General features: G+C 44.7%; 1 long non-coding RNA gene across 1 annotated transcript; it reads right to left on the minus strand.

Moving 5' to 3' along the window:
* Positions 1-8,980: 8,980 nt before the first annotated feature.
* Positions 8,981-10,592, minus strand: LOC310888583. Its single transcript, XR_014575948.1, has 3 exons — positions 10,560-10,592; positions 9,892-10,054; positions 8,981-9,162 (listed from the first exon to the last, which is right to left on the minus strand). It is a non-coding gene; the product is annotated as an uncharacterized lncRNA (long non-coding RNA).
* Positions 10,593-15,149: the final 4,557 nt, after the last annotated feature.

The following is a 15,149-nucleotide window of genomic DNA, read 5'->3' on the forward strand; positions in this document are numbered from 1 at the left end:
GGGCTTACCATACACCAAATTTCCCGAGACTCTTCCTTTCTCTCTCTTATCTCACGCTTCGTCCGGCTCTGGCCATGCCCCTTACGGAGCTACGGAACCGCAGATCAGGACTCCACACTTGCTTTGTACAAAAGTACGTCTCAATCACACATCACACAGAGTCTCACCCGACCCCCAAGGCAATACTTAATATTTCTTACCTTGGTCTGTGCACAGAGTTACCGGATCAATTCTCAAACCAGAGTGCCTACCTTCATCCTTTCCCCAGTACTTCATGGATCCTGCCTCTTTAATCAGTCTCGGGCCCTTTGTGAGCTCTCCACAGAACCGCCACCGGTCGATGCACAGGACTGCTGAAATCAGCGGGGCATGCCTTCCTGCTGCTGCGGTGGCGGGGCTCCCCGGTAGGTGACTGGATCCCGGACGAGCCCCCAGATTGTGAGAAACACTCCGTAGCCAATAACTTAGGCTCAGGCGAGGATCTCAGTGAAGTAGCATTTTCATTCGCGATTGCAATGGCGGGCATCCCACAAGCAGGAGCGTGCCTACTAGTTCCATAACACAGTTTATATACTTTTTTTTTTTTTTCTCGACGACCGGGACCCTCCCCTGTTTCCCCATTGACTGGGTAATCCAGGTTCACAGTCTATCCGATGCTTCACAGACGATACATGGCCTTCAGTTGCGGGCCTGTTATAAGTCAAATTTCTTTTGACTTTTTTACTCTTTGAGGTGGTAATGTTTCTTACACAGCGATTTCCGCCTAATTGCTCTAAGGATTCTGGTTGTCTGCATTTTACAAGGTTGTCTGTTAAGCTTTCTTATCACTGCAAGCATATCTCAATACCACATTCCTTCCCTTTAAACAATGTAACTCTGTGCAAAAACAACATTTTTATTCCCACAGCAAGTAGGCCATCTAAGGCAAGATGGTTTTCTAAGGCTGTTTGGGATACTTTTTCTATTTCTGTTTGTATTCGACCAAGAGCATCAGTAGTGGCACTACTTAGGATTTCTAAAGTTGCAGAAATATTTACTATTGCTCTCTCAAGTTCTATTACTTCCATTGCAGGGATTAATGCCCTCCACAAAGTATGAAACCAGGTATTTCTGTTTGAAAGGGGATTATAAATTCCTCGTTTCTCCCGAGGTGTCATAAAGATGCCCTGTGATCTTAGCCAACCCCTTATGTCTGCATGTTTATAGAGTCTAACGTCTGGAACTACAGCTCCTAGTGCACAAGTCCCGTACCATCCAGGAGGAAGTGCTTTACATGCTCATGGACCACATAGCCAATATACTCCTCCCAGGGATATCCACCAATGGAGGTCGATAGGTCCACTTCTGTTTCCATAATTTTTTATGATAGTATAACTGGTGGTTTCAACTACAATCTTCGCTTTACGCTGTCCAATTAGATTCCAGGAACCTACATATGATCCCTGGGCCATATTCTCCTTACTTTTATTACTTGAGTACACACATGATATATTTTCTCTCTCAGTAGGGTACACAGGGATAGAGGGAGACTGTGGTGGAGGAGAAATACTGGCATTGCTTGACTTTGCTAATTACCACACATCTGTCTTATTTACAATCAGTGGTATGGCATAGATGGGAGTTCCCTCATGTGCTGAAGCAGGTACATGTATACACACCCAACAAGATGCTATGTTTGCAAAGCGGGTTAAGTTTAAAGCTAACTGAACTATAGAGTTCTGTGTCCAACTATTGGAACTGTAAGTCGACCCTGTTAAGGAAATTCTAATCAGAACAGAAATCATTTTGTCCTTTTAAACAGCAATTTCAAGTCCTCGGTCAGTTCTACTTGCCACAAAGTCTCTTTTGCTTCTTTTGATGGTAGGTCTTGCTTCTCCTCTGCTGGTGGTGGTGCTGCCTTCACACGAGCGTAGTGAATCCACGATTTGATCCCTTCCACCTTGATTGCAGTGTAGGTGTGGAGCAAGACAGCGTAGGGTCCTTTCCACTTCTCCTTTAAGAGGATCATCTTTCCAGGTTTTGAATCAGTACCTTATGTCCAGGTCAGAATGGGTGTACCGGAACATCCAATGGAATTGGTAATTGCTCCTGTACATATATATGGAGAGAGGACAACACGGCAGACAAAGACAGCAAATATTGTCTGACCCAATCTTCCCCTCTGACATGCATTTGACTCCCTTCTGTCACCAATTCATTTACTGGATATGGTTTACCATATAATAATTCAAATGGGATAACTTTTTCTTTAGCTCTGGGGGCTATCCTAATTCTCATCAGAGCTATTGGTAGGGCTTCTGGCCACTTCAGCTGAGTTTCCTGGCAAATTTTGGTCAACTGTCTTTTTAGTGTTTGATTCATTCTTTCTACCTGCCCACTGGACTGTGGTCTCCAAGCAGTACGTAAATCCCACTTAATCTGTAATGCCCTCGATATTTCTTGAACTACTTGTGATATAAAATGAGGCCCGTTGTTTGAGGAAAGTCTCTCTGGTATTCCAAAGGGTGGGATTATTTCTTTCAATAAAGCCTTTACGACTTCCCTAGCTTTATTAGTTCAGCAGGGGAAGGCCTCTGGCCATCCAGTGAATGTGTATACCAGTACTAGAAGATATTGATATAGTCCTTGTCTAGGCAATTCAGAGAAGTCCAATGCCAATAATCCCCAGGCTTCATTCCTTTTCTTGTCTCCCCTGGTGATGGTTTTGGATGGATCTTGGGGTTCTTAGCATAGCATACAGGACATTTTCGCGCTATTTGGTTTGCTATAGTTTGCATTTTTGGTTCAATTGAAAAGCCCTATCCTGCTATCGCTATTCAGGCTATCCTGCCCATACAAAAGGAGTCACTGCTTTTAACACCTCTTCAGGGATCTGTAGCCTTTCCTCTGCCTTTGGTTCTGTCAATAAACAAATATGTGCCTTCCATGCATTCTCAGATGGAATTTTAACTGTTATTCTATTTGTGGAGAAGGTTACCTGTGCAGGTAGTTTGCATAGCAGATCCCTTCCCAACAAAGGGAGAGGACATTCAGGCGTATATAAGAACTGGTGTGTCAAAACATTCCGTCCGATCTCACAATCCATAGGTTTCACAATCCAAGCAAGCACACCTCTAACTTGAATAACCGTTATTTATACACAGAAAAATTGTGAAAGCTATCTCTTTGACTACTTTTGATTGGCTATTACAGCTCACCTAACTTACCTCTACTGAGATTGCACATTACAGAGGACCAGCGGGGGGTGGGGGAGTGGGGATGGGGGCAGACACGAAACGAAATCCAACATTAGCATACATTAGCATTTTAATTGGTGTGATTGTCTGTATGTTAATGACCCGTAATGAGCAAAAGGTTACTGTAGGTCAGTCTGGAACTCTTTTTCACCTTCTTTTTTACGTTTCATCCCTTATCTTCATTGCTTCTGTTAGCTCAAGGCTACCTGTCTCTCTCTTTCCTTATTTTCTCAGCTAAAAGACTACACAAGCTACAGAAAGACTACTGTTGTGGTTTAAACCGGCCAGAACATAAGCACCACACAGCCATTTGCCCACCCTTTCCCCTCCCTCCCTGGGATGGGGGAGAGAATCAGAAAAATGAAGCCTGTGGGCTGAGATAAAGACAGTTTATTAGGACAGAAAAGAAAGGAAAATAATAATAATAATGATAATAGTACTACTAATAATAACGTGTACAATTGCTCACCACCCAGCCTATCCCTGAGCAGACAGAACCCCACCCCGGCCAGCCACCCCATATTAATTGTTCAGCATGACGTCAGATGGTATGGAATACCCCTTTGGCCAGTTGGGGTCAGCTGTCCTGGGTCTGTCCCCTCCCGATTCCTACTGCACCCTCAGCCTGCCCACTGGCAGGACTGTATGAGAAGCTGAAAAGTCCTTGGCTTAGTGTAAGCACTGCTCTGCAACAATGAAAACATCAGTGCGTTATCAACATTATTCTCATCCTAAATACCAAACACAGCACCCTACCAGCTACTAGGAGGAAAATTAACTCTATCCTAGCTGAAACCAGGACATATATCCACCCCTTATTCCCTAACATTTATGTCATGCTCAGGTTACACCCTTTCCAATACATTCTAATTAATCACCATTTTCATCTACGGTATATGGAATGTCCACTGAGTTTGCATAGTCCGTGAGTGACTTCGGACTCCATCTGTCACAGCATTCTTTTATGGCAGAAGAGATGGTGTGTGATGTTAAACTGTCACACGCTGAGGCCCATTCTCATTCCGTCACACTGCCGTGCTTCTCCAATTCTATCAAAATTTGTTCATTATTATCTGCGTGACTGTTACTGTGATACCATTAATTGGACATTGACATATAGCAATCACAATGGTGACGACATACAGTATTAGATAATAATTAACATAATACAATTCAACTCATGGGCTATTCTCACCCAGTATTAAATCCGCTTGAGGTACACACCGGACCTCCCCATTCTTTTGCATTACCCACCAAGTGCATCCAGGTCCCTGAGCAAAAGCAATTCCACGAATGGGTTTGCCTTTTCCTGAGGCAGGAGTAGCCCAGATTGTCTTATCCAGCATGTTTTTTATGTGCACTACAGGGACTTTGTCTCCTTCTACAGTACATAACAGGTTTGATTGGGCAGGTCTAGCTCAGCTGACAGATCCCCTAGTGCTGACTAACCAGGTGGCCTTTGCCAAATGCGTATCCCAATGTTTGAATGTCCCAGCACCCATTGCTTTCAGTGTAGTCTTTAACAGTCCATTGTATTGCTGAACTTTTCCAGAGGCTGGTGCATGATAGGGGATGTGATACACCCACTCAATACCATGCTCTTTGGCCCAAGTGTCTATAAGGTTGTTTCGGAAATGAGTCCCGTTGTCTGACTCAATTCTCTCTGGGGTGTCATGTCGTCACAAGACTTGCTTTCCAAGGCCCAGGATACTGTTCCGGGCGGTGGCATGGGGCACAGGATATGTTTCCAGCCATCCGGTGGTTGCTTCCACCATTGTAAGTACGTGGCGCTTGCCGTTGCGGGTTTGAGGGAGTGTGATGTAATCAATCTGCCAGGCCTCTCCATATTTATATTTCAGCCATCGTCCTCCATACCAAAGAGGCTCTTACCTCTTGGCTTGCTTGAACGTAGCACATGTTTCACAATCACAAACCTGTACTATAGTGTCCATGGTCAGGTCCACCCCTCGATCACGAGCCCATCTGTATGTTGCATCTCTACCTTGATGGCCTGAGGTGTCATGGGCCCATTGAGCTATAAATAATTCACCTTTATGTTGCCAGTCCAGGTCCACCTGAGCCACTTCAACCTTAGCAGCCTGATCCACCTGCTGGTTGTTTTGATGTTCTTCAGTAGCCCGATTCTTGGGCACATGAGCATCTACCTGGCGTGCCTTTACCAACAGGTTCTCTACCCTGGCGGCAATATCTTGCCACAACGCAGCATCCCAGATGGGCTTGCCCCTGCGCTGCCAGTTGTTCTGCTTCCATTGCTGTAACCACCCCCACAGGGCATTTGCTACCATCCATGAATCAGTATAGAGATAGAGAACTGGCCACTTTTCTCGTTCAGCAATATCTAAAGCCAGCTGAATGGCTTTCACTTCTGCAAACTGACTTGATTCACCTTCTCCCTCAGCAGCTTCTGCAACTCGTCGTGTAGGACTCCATACAGCAGCTTTCCATCTCCGATGCTTTCCCACAATACGACAGGACCCATCAGTGAACAGGGCATATTTCTTCTCATTTTCCGGTAGCTTGTTGTACAGTGGGGCTTCTTCAGCATGGACCACCTCCTCCTCTGGTGATATCCCAAAGTATTTGCCTTCTGGCCAGTCCATAATCACTTCCAGGATTCCTGGGCGACTGGGGTTTCCTATTCGAGCCCGCTGAGTAATCAGTGCAACCCACTTGCTCCATGTAGCATCAGTTGCATGATGTGTAGAGGGGACCCTTCCTTTGAACATCCAGCCTAGTACCGGCAGTCGGGGTGCCAGGAGGAGCTGCGCTTCAGTACCGACCACTTCCGAAGCAGATCGAACTCCTTCATATGCTGCCAATATCTCCTTTTCAGTTGGAGTATAGCGGGCCTCAGATCCTCTGTATCCCCGACTCCAAAACCCCAGGGGTCGACCTCGAGTTTCCCCAGGTTCTTTCTGCCAGAGGCTCCAGGTGGGGCCATTCTCCCCGGCTGCGGTGTAGAGCACATTCTTTACATCTGGTCCTGTTCGGACTGGCCCAAGGGCTACTGCATGAACTATTTCCTGCTTAATTTGTTCAAAGGCTTGTCGTTGCTCAGGGCCCCATTCAAAAGCATTCTTCTTACGGGTTACTTGGTAGAGCGGGTTTACAATCAGACTGTAATTTGGAATGTGCGTTCTCCAAAACCCCACGACACCTAGGAAAGTTTGTGTTTCTTTTTTGCTAGTTGGTGGAGACATAGCTGTTATTTTGTTGATCACATCCATTGGGATTTGACGACGTGCATGTTGCCATTTTATTCCTAAAAATGGGATCACTTGTGAAGGTCCTTTGACTTTGTTTTATGGCAAAACCGGCCTTCAGAAGGATTTGGACTATTTTCGTCCCTTTCTCGAAAACTTCCTCTGCTGTGTCACCCCACACAATGATGTCATCGATGTACTGCAGGTGTTCAGGAGCTCCCCCCTGCTCCAGCGCAGACTGGATCAGTCCGTTGCAAATGGTAGGACTATGTTTCCACCCCTGGGGCAGGCGATTCCAGGTGTATTGGACACCCCTCCAAGTATAAGTAAACGGTGGCCTGCTTCAGCATTATTCCCTTATGGGTGGCAGCTCCTGCCAGACCTACTGCTCCTGCGTGGGCTCCTCTCCAAGAGCTGCAGTTTTGGTCCAGAGTCTGCTCCAACATGTGTTCTCCATGGGCTGCAACCTCCATCAGGCCATATCTACCTGCTCCATTGTGGCTCTCCATGAGCTGCAGCATGGATATCTGCTCCAGCATGGTACACCCTGGGCTGCAGGGGGACAGCTGCTCCACCAGTGTCGTCTCCATGGGCTGCAGGGGAACTTCTGCTCTGGACCTGGAACACCTCTTCCTTCTCCTTCTTCACTAACCTTGGTGTCTGCAGGGTTGTTTCTCTCTACATTTTCTCATTCTTCTCTCCCATCTGCTCCTGCACAGCCTTTTTTTCTCTTTCTTAAATATGTTCTCACAGAGGCACAATCAGCATTGCTCATTGGCTCAGCTTTGGCCTGCAGCAGGTCCCTTTTTATCTGTCTGGAGCTGGCCCTTATCTAACATGGGGCAGCTTCTGGACTCCTCTCACACAGACCACCGCTGCATCCCTCCCACCTGCCCCTTTTTGTCAGCTGCAACCAAATCTGACTGACAGATGGAGGTCTCCAAAAGTTAACTAAGTTCAAGTCTTGTGACAGTTAGTGGGGAGCCACGTAGAAGAGAGGGACTGTACTAATGAGGAAATGTGGGAAGGGGTAGGAGGGAAGGATATTTTCTGTCTGTTATACTGACAGTTCATCAGTACCAGCATACTGGCTAGTCCATCCTACACATGCAATTTGAAACCAACTTCATAATACTTTTTCACTCTGCTGTCAGTGCAAAGACGTGGGAAGGAGCTTGTGGTAACACATAGGGTTTACTGGATATGGGAAAGAACTAGAAATAGAGTTGAACTATGTCTTGGTTCCTGCTATAAGTATTTTGAAACAGTTATCACAGAATTACAGAATGTTAGGGACTGGAAGGGACCTTGAAAGATCATCTAGTCCAACCCCGCTGCCAGAGCAGGAACATCTAGATCACATTACACAGGAACACCCAGATCACGTCACACAGTTCATAGTACAATTGTGGCTACACTGCCTTTGTACTTCACTGTGGGAAAGGAATTCGCAGGGAGCTTTGCGCTGTTTCACACGTCCCTGAATTAGAGATAATGAGGAAACAAGTGGTAGAACCAAAAACTTGAGCAAGGTCGAGATAAAGTAAATTGGCTACAGTGTTAAAGATGAGCTTTGGGCAGTGGCCAATTGCTGGCTGGCTCGAGGCGTGTCTGAGGCTCTCTAACCAATTGTATGACAGATTCGGGTGCGTGGACAGTGCGTGGGGCTATGGGGAAAGTATATGTAGTAGTGAAAAAGGGCAATAAATGTCTCCTGTTCAAGAGCCATCAGGAGTCCGTGTCTTTCATGCCTTCACTTCACAGTCCTCAATTGCGAGAATAGCCTTTTTGGTGGCTACTGCAATTAGAGTAATCCAGGCTTAGTGTGGCCTTTCACTGGGTAGAGACCAAAAGAGGGAAGAATGAAAGATGAGTTACCTTTGCCTGACTTTAACCAGTTTTCAGGTAAATACAGAGTACTAACTTTCTGTCAACTTTCTTAAGATTTCTCTGTTTTCATAAACTTAAATATTTATAAGCAAGCAATGCATTTTCAGGAGCAGTTAGCTAGGCTCCATTGAAATACACCTTTGATCCACTTTTTTTCTACACTAAAAATACTTTTTCAACTACATGTAGGCAAGATGGTGTTCAGCTTTAGATGTTAGGTATCAGGTTACTTTCCATTTTGTATCACTACAGAGGAATAAGCTGCTTTCCTAATGTTTTTGCTTCACTATTGAAGATAAATTTAACAGTAGCAACTGAAACTGCTATTGCCTCAAGCATTCTGCATCAGCAATTTGTTTGAGATTAGTCATAGCATGCTAAGTACATTTTAAGTGGAATTAAAAATATAAATGCTCTGCAGTAAAATTGTATTGACATTAATGTGTTTAAAACAAACTAAATATACACTATTAAGGATGTAGTTTTGCTGGACAGGTTGAAGGTCAGAAAGATTAAAAGCTGGTATATTAAATGAATGGATGGGGAAAAGGTGTGAAGCAGGCTGTCAACATATAAACCAAGACTGGTGGCAGTTGGAGACACAATAAACAAAATAATCATCTGCCCAGGTAGCATTTTTAATAGAAAATTTTTCACAATCACTTTCTATCATCTTCATATTGTTCTTTGTTGGCTAGACGATTTTTTTCGGTAGAACACTGTATCCTGTTGGATTGCTGTTTCATAAAGCCACTGGTTGTCCATCTGGAAACAGTAAGAACTCATAGACAGAAGAAATCTTTGGATATCACCTGAAAGAGTCAAATGAGTTACATTGAGAATGCCATCTGTTGCCACTAACATTGTTTTACAAAAGTTTTTAACTTCTTTCTTGGGAATGGAAAAGTGACAGTAATAGAACCAACAGATGTAAGTGATGACCAGGCAAAGATTTTTTCATTTTTATTCTTTTTATTATGTGGGGACGACAGAATTAACAAAGAATGCAGTAGAGACACAGGTTGAGACCCCTTACTTCTATCTTTACAGTGAGTGAAGAAGTTCTGCAAAGGAGTTCTGAAAGCCCCCTCCTTATCTTCAGGAGCAGTGCTGGTGACTACATTAAATGGGGCGAAGGTCTGTATGTGAGTTATTTTCCAGATAGCAGTGCTGGAGGAGATTGAAAGAAAAGAAATACTGTGAGAAGTTAGAGATTGGCTGACTAGAGAAAGATGAAAAAATCTTGGTGAAGAACGAGAGAAAGAAAAGACACTAGAAAAAAGAGAAGGGTTATAAAAGAGAGAAGATAGTGGAGATGTCAGGTAGATCCAATATATAGGAGCAGTGGAACTGGGAATAAAAAGGACTCAGAAAGAGAAGGAGGATTGCCAGTTTTTTCCTCCTCCTTTTAATTTATCTAGTTCTTTTTTAGAATAAAGTATTGTATAACTTCCTTGATTTCAATTATTATGAGTTGTTATATCCTAAAGCAGCAAATTCCAAATGGTGAGGTGTAAACCCAGGTGTGGTGTGGAACCTACCTGGTGAAGCCCTCTTGTCCCTGAAGAGGCAGCATGGGTGTTGCTGCTGCTGCTCCTGCATGCTGGGGATCCAAGGCAGAGCCCACTGCAACGGTGACACGGGGTCCTGCCTGTCCCTGGTGTGCCTGGTTGAGTGAGAGTCCTGCCAGGACCAGCAGCATAGCTGGCAGAGCAAATGAGAAGTGGTGACAGGTCTGGGAGGCTAAACTCAGTGATCTATGGAATACCACTAATTTTTCAAAGAGCATCTTCAGCTAAAAAGAGTCTGGAAAAGGCTGGCCTAGAAATTGCAGAGGTTATCGGATTGTGTGATAGCTGGAAGTTCCATGCACAAAGAATGTATGTCCGTTGTGCCTAGAGTGATTACCAAATCCTTTAAAAAAGGATCAAGAGTAGTTTCAAGGTTCTGGATACAAGGGAGACCCAAGTGTTGTGGTTTAACCTGGCTGGCAGCTAAACACCACACAGCCGTTCGCTCACCCTCCCCCCTCCCTCTCTGGGATGGGGGAGAGAAACGGGAAAGCGAAGCCTGTGAGTTGAGATAAAGACAGTTTACTAAGACAGGAATATAATAATAACAATAATAATAATAATAATAGTGATAATGATAATAGTATTAATAATAATAATGTGTAAGAAAACAAGTGATACACAATGCAATTGCTCACCACCCGCTGACCGATGCCCAGCCTATCCCCGAGCAGCCGGCCCCCCCACCCCGGCCAGCCACCCCTATATATTGTTTAGCATGACGTCAGATGGTATGGAATACCCCTTTGGCCAGTTTGGGTCAGCTGTCCTGGGTCTGTCCCCTCCCAGCTGCTGCTGCACCCCCAGCCTGCTCGCTGGCAGGACAGAGCGAGAAGCTGAAAAGTCCTTGGCCTGGTGTAAACACTGCTCTGCAACAATTAAAACATCGGCATGTTATCAGCGCTCTTCTCATCCTAATCCAAAACATGAGGAAAAATTAACTCTATCCTAACTGGAACCAGGACATATATCCACCCCTTATTCCATACCATTTATGTCATGCTCAGGTTACACTCTTTCCAATACATTCTAATTAATCACCGTTTTCATCTATGGTATATAGCAATCATGGTAGTGATGACATACAGTATTATATAATAATTAACATACTACAATTCAACTCATGGGCTATTCTCACCCAGTATCAAATCCCCTTGAGGTACACACCGGACCTCCTCATTCTTTTGCATTACCCACCAAGTGCATCCAGGTCCCTGAGCAAAAGCAATTCCACGAATGGGTTTGCCTTTGCCTGAGGCAAGAGTAGCCCAGACTGTTTTACCCAGCATGTTTCTTACGTGCACTACAGGAACTTTATCCCCTTCTACAGTGCGTAACAGGTTTGATTGGGCAGGTCCAGCTCGGTTGGCAGATCCCCTGGTATTGACTAACCAGGTGGCCTTTGCCAAATGTGTATCCCAATTTTTGAATGTCCCAGCACCCATTGCTTTCAGTGTAGTCTTTAACAGTCCATTGTATTGCTGAACTTTTCCAGAGGCTGGTGCATGATAGGGGATGTGATACACCCACTCAATACCATGTTCTTTCGCCAAAGTGTCTATAAGGTTGTTCCCTCAGGTACTGAATTCCCTTCTCCATGGTGGTCCATTTGCCTGGTAGACATACAAGTTCTTCCTTGAAGGGATACCTTTCCTGCACAGCTGACAGGAGACGCCTCCAGAGGCTGCGAGATCGTGCTCCATCTCCAATTGCTTTGTCAATGCATGCGTCCCTAGCAAGGGATCCCAGCCGCCTGGCTTCCCTGCCCTCTAATTCCACACAACTGGCTCCGGTGTCCCAGCACCGGAGCAGCCAGGTGGCAAGCTGCTCACCTATACAGCGACCAAAATCTTTTTGCACATCTCGTACCTCATGCTGGTATAGGGTTTGGGTAGTTACTGTTGATTTTTCGACATCCTCATCTTCATCCTCCTGCACATTTGATGGCCCAGCCTCGTCTTCTCTATACCTAGACCTGGCAGAAGACTGTCTGCGTTCTAAACGACCTGAGCCTCTATACCATTTTTTCACCTTGTCTACAGGGGCAATTTGCACTGCTACAGCTCTTTTCTCTGACCCAGCCACAGGGTCTGCCACAGGGGTTGGAATACCCTCTGCAGGGTCAACTTGCACTGCTACAGCTCATTTCTCTGACCCAGCCACAGAAGCGGGAGTGGCTGCAGGATCTGGGGTGGCTGCAGGGGCTGGAGCGGCTGCAGGGGCTGGAGTGGCTGCAGGAGCAGGAACTGGAACAGCTGAAGGAGCTGGAACTGGAACGGCTGCAGGAACTGGAACTGGAACAGCTGCAGGAGCTGGAAGTGGAAGGGCTGCAGGAGCTTGAGCGGCTGCGGGACCTGGAGCGGCTGTAGGAGCTGGAACTGGAATGGCTGCGGGAGCTGGAGCGGCTGCAGGAGCTGGAACTGGAGCGGCTGCAGGAGCTGGAGCGCTGCGGGAGTTGGAACTGGAGCGGCTGCGGGAGCTGGAACCTTGTCCTTGTCCTGGACCAAGTCCTTTTCTTGGTGTAAGCACTGCTGTGCAACAATTAAAACATGAGCATGTTATCAGCACTCTTGTCATCCTAATCCAAAACAGAGCACCCTACCAGCTACTATGAGGGAAAATTAACTCTATCCTAACTGAAACCAGGACACCAAGGATACGCCTGTATGCATACCAGAATGTCCTGATAAAAATACATGTTGCAGTATTTTGCCTAAAACTTTTTTTTTTTCTTTTTTCTCAAAACTCTGCTCAAAGAGGTGGCAACATATCCTCATCTAGAGAATGAAAAAACACCAAATTCATTCTGTAATCAGGTCATCTAGATTTGTACTAGTTTTGACACAGCTGTGTTTTTTGTGTGCCCTCTTATAATGTATCCTTAGAAGAAATACAATAACTGATCCATTAGGACACACAGTCCCAAAGTGCTCAACCATGATGATATAAAAATAGAGCAACTGATTACTTGCTTTCCAGAAAGTTATATTTTTAAATAACATTACCAAAAGCGCAAATGGTGACATGACAAATGTAAATTGCACAAAGTATAAGAACTATATACATTATGAAACATTTCAGTATTGCGAATAAGAGGTGTTTTTTCTCCTCAATAAAAAACACTGCTCTTTCTCCCCAGTAAAAAAGGCTGTTGAACACAGTGAACTCAAAGCTGATTTCAAAATGGAAGATGGAATGATGAACATTTCAGGCGTAAGTGAAAAAATTACTCTCTCAAAAAAAGAAAGAATGAATAATTGAACATGTGTTTACTTAGATATTGTAAATTCATCAAAGGACAAATATCCCTGGAAAGTGTTCCAGTACAAGCTGTAAACATTCTTTCTAAGGAAACATTTTTAGAAAGGCATTAAGTGATCTTTCCTGGACAAAATAGCCCCCTAAACTTCTTTAAGAGGTGTAAGGAGAGATGAGCCTGAAAAAACTTCACAGTTCTAAACAGTTATAAACTGAGCTAAGTTAGTTTACAGCATGTGAAGTATTGAATTTGGTTGAATGGCAGCAGAGCTCTTGCTTTAGCATGTGTTTCTTCATGATCCTCAGAGGCACTCTGACTGCTGGCCAGAATCATCATACTAAGGCATTTATTGCGCAACCTTTCTTGTGCTTTCTGTTGCAGCTTGAAAACAATAATTTCATAGTTTGGGACCAAATTGTGTCTGATCTTATTGCAGATGTAAAAGGTGTGGAGACTACGCAATGTCATCTTAGTCTTTTTGCATATCATTGGGCTTCGAAAATTGTTAATTCTCACCTGATATCAAAGATGGAAGAGTAGGGAGGACATGGTAACTGTGGTCCTCTCTGCTATCTCTGCAAGCCTGGGCATCAGGAAGGACACTTCCAGATAGGCACACAGGGGATCTCAGAGAGGTACTTCGTACTGCACTGGGCACACTGTCACAAAAAAGAAAGTACACTCTAAGCTCCGATGAGAGTTATAACAATGTAAAAAAAGACATGGAAAATTTTCCCTTCCCTGATAATAATAGTGCTGGCACTTCTATGTATCCTCTTAGGGAGGTCCCAGCACGAAAGGGACAAATATGTTATGTGAACTCCCTCCCCTTAACAGCAGAGAGCTTAGGCGTTTTAAGAAGGAAATGAACCCTTTGATTTAGGACCCTATAGGACTAGCGGAACAGTTAGATCAGTTTCTAATGCCTAATTTGTATTCCTGGGGGGAAATTATGTCAGTCCTGAGTATGTTATTCACTAGAAAGGAGCAGGGAATGATTAGGTTGGCAGCTAAGCAAGAATGGGAAAGAATCAACACCCCCCCCCCCCCCCCCCCCCCCGACCGTGAGTAATTCCAGTAGAGCAGAAATATCTGCTTGCCGACCCTAACTGGGATAATAACAACCCACAGCACAGAAATCATGAGAGACTTAGGGGATATAATAACAATGGGAATTAGGGAAGCAGTACCAAAGTCCCAGAATTTTGTCAAGGCATTTGAAGTCCAACAACAAAAGGATGAATGCCTAATGACTTTCTGGAAAGACTTGGGGTCAGAACGAGAAAGTACTCGGAGATGAATCCCGAGGACCCGGTATCCCAAGGGCTCTTGAAAGTTCATTTTGTGACTAAAGCCTGGCCAGATACACAGAAAAAGCTCCAGAAGGTGGGAGGATGGAGCAAACAGTCACTGGAAGCCCTCCTGTGGTGATTCGTGGAAGAACTCTACAACTCAAAGCAAATGAGTTATAAAGTAGGTATGTGGTTTATTTAAGTGTTGGGCGCATGCGGGATAGCTCCCAAAGGCAGGTGCACCCCAACGCAGCAACTTGCCTTGGTTATATGCAGTAAAGAGTTACATATGCACGAAGTTTCCCAATACACTTATACATACGCATAACTTATCCCTGCTTCATATTATAATTAGTTCCAAGAACTAATCTACATGTGGTCCTCCCATCCACGCCTGCGTACTGCTCTCTGGTGGTCATCTCTGGTGGTCTCTTAAGATGAAGTAAGTCTTTTCCTTCCTCTTCCTCATATCTGAACTTTTCACCTTTTTCCCTGGAGCTTGTGCTTTTAAATCCTTGGCCTTTGTCCAAACCACAGGAGCAGTTTCAGCCGTTCTTGAGACAGGTTCTTCATCTTTATCAAGAACTATCCTTTGTGAGGGGCCCCAAAACTTCTCGCTTCGGTTAATTTGCACAATAGTTAGCAGCAACATCTACTAGTTCAATACAACAATTCAT

This window comes from Anser anser, assembly GCF_964211835.1.
Source record: "Anser anser genome assembly, chromosome: W".
In the NCBI taxonomy this organism is placed as follows: domain Eukaryota; kingdom Metazoa; phylum Chordata; class Aves; order Anseriformes; family Anatidae; genus Anser; species Anser anser.